Source organism: Octopus bimaculoides, chromosome 9 (assembly GCF_001194135.2).
Source record: "Octopus bimaculoides isolate UCB-OBI-ISO-001 chromosome 9, ASM119413v2, whole genome shotgun sequence".
In the NCBI taxonomy this organism is placed as follows: domain Eukaryota; kingdom Metazoa; phylum Mollusca; class Cephalopoda; order Octopoda; family Octopodidae; genus Octopus; species Octopus bimaculoides.
In genome coordinates, this window is record NC_068989.1 from 1,145,286 (window position 1) to 1,151,238 (window position 5,953).

The window sequence follows — 5,953 nt, forward strand, 5'->3', positions numbered from 1 at the left end:
TCCTTTCTATTTTAGTCACAAGGCCTGAAGTTTGGTGGCAGGGGGCCGGTCAATCCTATCGACTGATACTTTATCGACCTCGGCGGGATTTGAACTCAGAACGTAAAGACGGATGATATGCCCGCGTGCCAACGATTCTGTCGGTTTAGACATTCGGCAAGAAATGGAAACAAACTCGAAAGTATTAAAAAATCTTTTTTTTATTTAAATAATAATAACCTAGACGAGGCAGCTTTTACGCTAGTCATGGATATATAGCAGCTCGCGTGACTTCAAAAATTATTTGGTAGTCTGGCTCGCGGGACTTTCTGAATGGCGCGCCAAACGAAAATTTACTTTCTCGTTTTTCTAGTAATGCGGGCCACCTTACGACGAGCCATGTCTCATGCGGCCCACTCCTCAAAAAAGGTTGCCCACGCCTACTCTATGCAGGCATCAGAGGTGCTAGAAACGGCAGCTAAATCTTCTTAAAATTCCACCCTATCTTTTGCGACCGATTACTCGTGTGTATAGGTCTGCTTGATCCCACTTAACCAGAGCTATGCAATAATTTGTATGACGAAGATTTTTTTTTATTTCAATGTATTTGTTGAATATATGCGTAAGAAATATTGCAGTCGGACCATTTAGAATATTTTCCTTTAGTTCTTACCAGCATCGACTTCACTTTACATTTCTCCGAGGGTTCTTAAAACAAGTTAGTAAGATACAAGTGGAATGAACAGCATTGTACCTACACAAGATAAACCCCAAACACTATTAAGACGTCCAGAAAAAAAGCTCTATTACTTAATAGTTCGCAGGTTGTGCTTTACGTCACAAGGCTTTGTGCTGTTGACATGATAACGGTGCTGACGTATTTAACGGAAAATGAAACGTTTTCACACGCTCGCTTGTTAATGTTTAGCCCAAGTGTTGTTTGTTGAGCGACTGTTCGACTTTTCATGATGTTATAGTAGTCGGCTGATGGCACTGTGTTGATTTTCTGTGGACGAACAAGTCATAGTCAAGGCTCGACCTGATCGGAATTAAAAGAAAACAAAACTATCTTAGCAAACAGCCCATTGGTAAGTGTTGAAATTTATTTCCCTGTCACTTACACCACGGCTATCTACCTCCCTTCTTTTTAATCTATCTCTATGTGTTATAGGACGATATGGCACCTTTTTTTTGACGTCTAAGATAAGGAAACGGCCCTGTAACATGCATTCACTAATTCCCTGACCATCACCTCTAACTATTCAGACTGTAAATGTACACAACTAAAGCATTTGTTCCCCCAGTTCCCTGGTTGACTTTAACTGAACAATTAAGACACAAAAAGTACTCTAATTTCTCACTCACTCTCTCTCTCTCTCTCTCTTCCACATACTTTCTGGGCATGAAATCTCACCCTTTCTTCCTCTCTATACACTCACATAAACATACTCTGTCTCCGGTCAGATTCTCACGCTATATCTCACAAATTATCTTTGGCTAAACACACACACACACACGTTTCCTAACTCTCCTTCTCTCTCTCACTCTTCACTCATTCTCTGCTTTTCTCCTCACACTTCCTTTAAACACACGTATGTCTACTACTGACCCTTACAGCTCTCATCCTCAATACAAACACACAGCATTCACAGACGAACATATTGTACATACTTTATTCATTCACATTCTACTTCCTCCAACCTTTTTTGCTTAATACAAACCTCTCTTTTACTGTTTTAAGCGATCCATTATGAATATATATCATTACACAATCCAACAACAGCTGGATGGAAGCGCCAGCATTTGTAAAGTTTAGAAAATTCAGAATTGCATGGCTCCCAGCTGGTTGCAAAAAGTGATAAAGCCATAAGGTTTCAAACGACAAATTACCCAAGAATTCCGCAACAGCAAGAATGGTAACGAACTAATTGCAAGAAGGAACCTCACCAGGTGGACCAAACCAAACCAAGCAGACTCTCACGCAGCCGAGTAGAAATACAGATGAAAATACGAGAAATGTCTGCGCGCGTACACACACACACACTTAGAAAAAGAGAGAGAGGGGGTAGAATATATGTAAATGTGTTTATACGTGTTTGTGTGTGTGCTTGTGTTATTGAATGAATATGTGTATGTTTTAATGTTTGTTTTTTTTCGTTTCTTTCTTTTTTTTTTAATTTCGAAACAATACTTCAAGGATCATTCAAGGAATTTATGTAGAGAATCATTTATGGCTACAAGAGAAACATTGAAAGTGACTTCGAAGTTTCAGGTCGTTCGCCTTGGCCACACAGAGACATGCAACCATCTCTCTCTCTCTCTCTATGATATTGAAGCCAGTCCAGTGGCATGTTATGGACCCGCTTTAATAAACTAATTCACTTTACTTTGGTATTGAGAATATTATTTTCTAGATTCGTTACTCAATAACGGCTGTGTGTGTGTGTGTGTGTGTGTATATATATATATATATATATATATATATATATGCATGTATATATGTGTGTGTGTGTATATATATGCATGTATTGGCTCATTGCATAAATAACATTTTTTAATACTTTTTATTTTTCAAAATTAACTTAAAGTTCTTTTTTAATCTAAAATATACTCTCCTTCATTTTCTACAATACTCTTCCCTCTATCTGGTAGACTTGTAAGGTCCCTCTTCCAAAATTCTCTTGTCCGTAACAAAAAACACTCTTCCAGTACTGTTCTGACCTCGTCTACAGAATTCATATTTTCCCCATCCAAATGATTTTGAAGACTGCAGAATAAATGATAATCAGATGGGGCAATGTCTGACGAATATGGTGGGTAGGGCATCGTTTCCCATTCAAACTGCTCCAGCCTTTGGAATGTCGTCCTCGCTGTATGAGGCCGAGCATTCTCCTGGTGGAAGAACACCTTTCATATTCAAACCAAAGATGGTCGTTTTTCTGCTGGCGCTGACTTAAGCCAGTCAAGCGGCTCACAGTAGATCTCCTTTGTTATTGTTTGATTCGGGTTTAAAAGTTCAAAGTGGACTAAACCTTTCATATCCCACCAAACAGGTAACAACACCTTACGTGGGTGAAGATCTTCTTTAGCCTGGGGTGCCAGTGTTTCTCCTTGCCCAACCCACTGTCCTTGGCACTTGACGTTTTTATAGAGAACCCATTTCTCATCACCAGTCACTATTCGGTCCAAAAAAGGTTCATTCGTGAGACGTGGCAGCAAAGAAGAGCATACATTCACTCTCTGCAAGTGATTAGACTTGGAAAGTTTGTGAGGAACCCATTGACACAATTTGCTGACTTTTCCAATGGCACACAATTTGCTGATGAATCATTGAATGTTCAAATCCAAGCTTTTCTGCTAATTCCTCAACTGTTACAATGGGATTTTGTTCCACCAGGTTTTGCAGGATGTCCTTGTGGAGCTCTACAAATCTTCCAGAATGAGGCCCATCTTCTAGGCTGTAGTTTCTGGCTCGGAATTTCTGGAACCACCATTGACACTGGCTTATGCTTACTGTCCAATCCCCATATACTGCATTAATATTCCTTGCACTTTCCGTCGTGTTGTTGCCTTTATTGAACTCATAAATTAAAATATACCGAATATGCTCCTTTGTCTCTTCCATTATAGCTTCGAAAAAATAAATGTTAAAATAAAACGGCACTCTTCAAAACTTGCACTAAGAATAAGAAGAAGGTAAAATTACAACCTGCTTTTCTAGCAAGTTGATGCAGGTAGTTTATCCCGTCCCTCTCTGACTTTTATCATCATCATTATCGTTTTAACATCCGTTTTTCCATGCTTGCATAAGTTGGGTGGAATTTTTTGAGGTGGATTTTCTACAGATGAATGCCCATCCTGTCACCCATCCATTCCCACACAAAGTAATATTCCCCCATGACCAGACATGTGGGAAATGGACACCATTTGCATGATGGTGACACTCGTTTACAACCATCATGTGATGTCAAAGCAAAGAGACAATAACACACTCCTCCGTGTATATATCTCCTTCATACTCACCACTTGTATTGCTCAGCACCACTGTTCCATGCCTTGCATGGATCAGATGGAGTTCACTAAAGCCTGGTTTCTATGGCTGGGTGCCCTTCCTGTCATCAATCCTCACCTGTTTCCAAGTAAGGTAATGTTTGTCCATGGTCAGACATGTCTTTGTGCAAAACTGAAAACAGCACACCGTGTATTGTAGTGACACTTATTTACAACTATCAAACATTGTCAGGACAAGGGTACAGTAACACACGTGCACATACACACACACACACGTGCATTATTGTCGTCGTCATCATCAGCATCATCATCATCTGCCCGTTTGCCATACTGGCGTGTGTTGGATGGTTTGACATGCTGTGCCAATTTTCAGTGTCAGCTTGGGCACGGTTTCTATAGCTGGATGCCCTTCCTTAAAAACCAACCATTTTGCAAAGTGTTACTGGACGGGTGTTCTCTTGCCACTGGCGCTAGTGAGGTTGGTAAGTAAATTGCAAGAGAAAATCTCTTCCTACTGAGTGGGGATGGGTGGGTGAAGTATTTGAGAGGGGGAGGTGGTGTTTTTTTTAATGCCAGTTGAAAGGCTAAAGTATGATAGAGGGACAAGCATAGGCTTCCTACTATAGAGGAGAGACATGGCTACTCTCCACTTGATATATAGAGGGGAGTGGGAGTAGATGGGAGTGAGGGAATGCCAGAGCAAAGTGTCTGGGTACAAGAAAGTGTGCATAAGAGATGAGAGGGATGTTTTGTTGAGAGAGAGGTAATAGATCTCTGAACTTTCTCAATCCTATCCTTATTCTAGCAACTATACATTCAGAACATCCTCTCCTCCACTGCTATAGTCACCCAGGAAACCAAAACTATCAACTACCTTTAGGAGTCTCCAAGTCATACAAGAAAATCTATTTCCTCCATGTGTCCTCAGTCTCTGTTGCTTCTGCACACCTACCTATGAACTCTGAGGAAGCTTCTGTCAAATGGTCTTCACCAGAAAGCTGGGTTTCTGAAAGGGCTGCTATATGTTGAGATGCACTCTGACATTCAGAATGATCTGCAAGTTCTAGAAGGATTCTTACATTCCAACAACCAATGTTAAAAAAATGTGTTTTTTTTTTATCATCATCATCATCATTTAACGTCTGTCTGCCATGCTGGCATGGGTTGAACAACATGTGAGACGGACATTAAATTAGAATAAAATCTTGTGTTAAGCCTGTGTTTTATTTCTACTTTTGATGGACTGCTATTATTAGCAGCAAATTATCCAACATCAGTGGACAGGTAATTCTTAGAGCACCTTCCCAGACATAGAGTGATTAGGTGAGCAGTGCTTTCCTAACTCCGCCAAAGCAATTGCTATCCATGGAAACATAACAATGTTAGGATAAGCTTCTCATGAGTGCCCAGTGAATCTCATGTGCCAGCGCATGATGAAAGAGCAGGTTTGTGGACACATTCCACTTGTTTTTTTTACAGTTGTTGCTTCTCAATCTAAAATGTAGCTTTGTTGGCCTGCACTCCGGTGCTCAACATCAGACCATATCAGGGGTTATGCTGTGGAGACTTCTGCACTGTAATAGAGGAAGAAAACTACTCATCTATGTTGTTATTGGAAGGACCACAAAATGAAATTGAGGACCTACTAGAAATGATGGTGAGTTTAGGGTGCAGTGTTGATGCAACACATCTCAGTTGTGGCCAATAATTTAAAATGTGTTATTTTTGTAGTGAAACTGAGGGAAACTGAAATGATAAATGGAGAAGGAGTGAGTGGCAGTTGGAGATGTTAACTGTAGGTGAGGGGGAAGTAAAAGCCTTGCAATTACCATGAGATGTAGTGAGAGATGTTGCAATGGCTGCAATAGCAGGAATTTTGGGTCAAAAGGAAACTGCTAAATTTTTTCATAAACTATATTTTGACTTAATTTCGTTGTTTATATTTAAGTGTGTGTGTGTGTGG

At 40.2% G+C, this 5,953-nt stretch overlaps 1 protein-coding gene across 3 annotated transcripts in view; it reads left to right on the plus strand.

The window, feature by feature from the left end:
* Positions 1–898: 898 nt before the first annotated feature.
* Positions 899–5,953, plus strand: part of LOC106871308 (zinc finger MYND domain-containing protein 11) — a 112,554-nt gene continuing 107,499 nt past the window's right edge. For all 3 annotated transcript variants that reach the window (XR_008264836.1, XR_008264837.1, XM_014917711.2), the window contains exon 1: positions 899–1,067. The gene's annotated coding sequence lies outside the window, so the exon portion shown is untranslated. The remainder of the gene's footprint in view (positions 1,068–5,953) is intronic.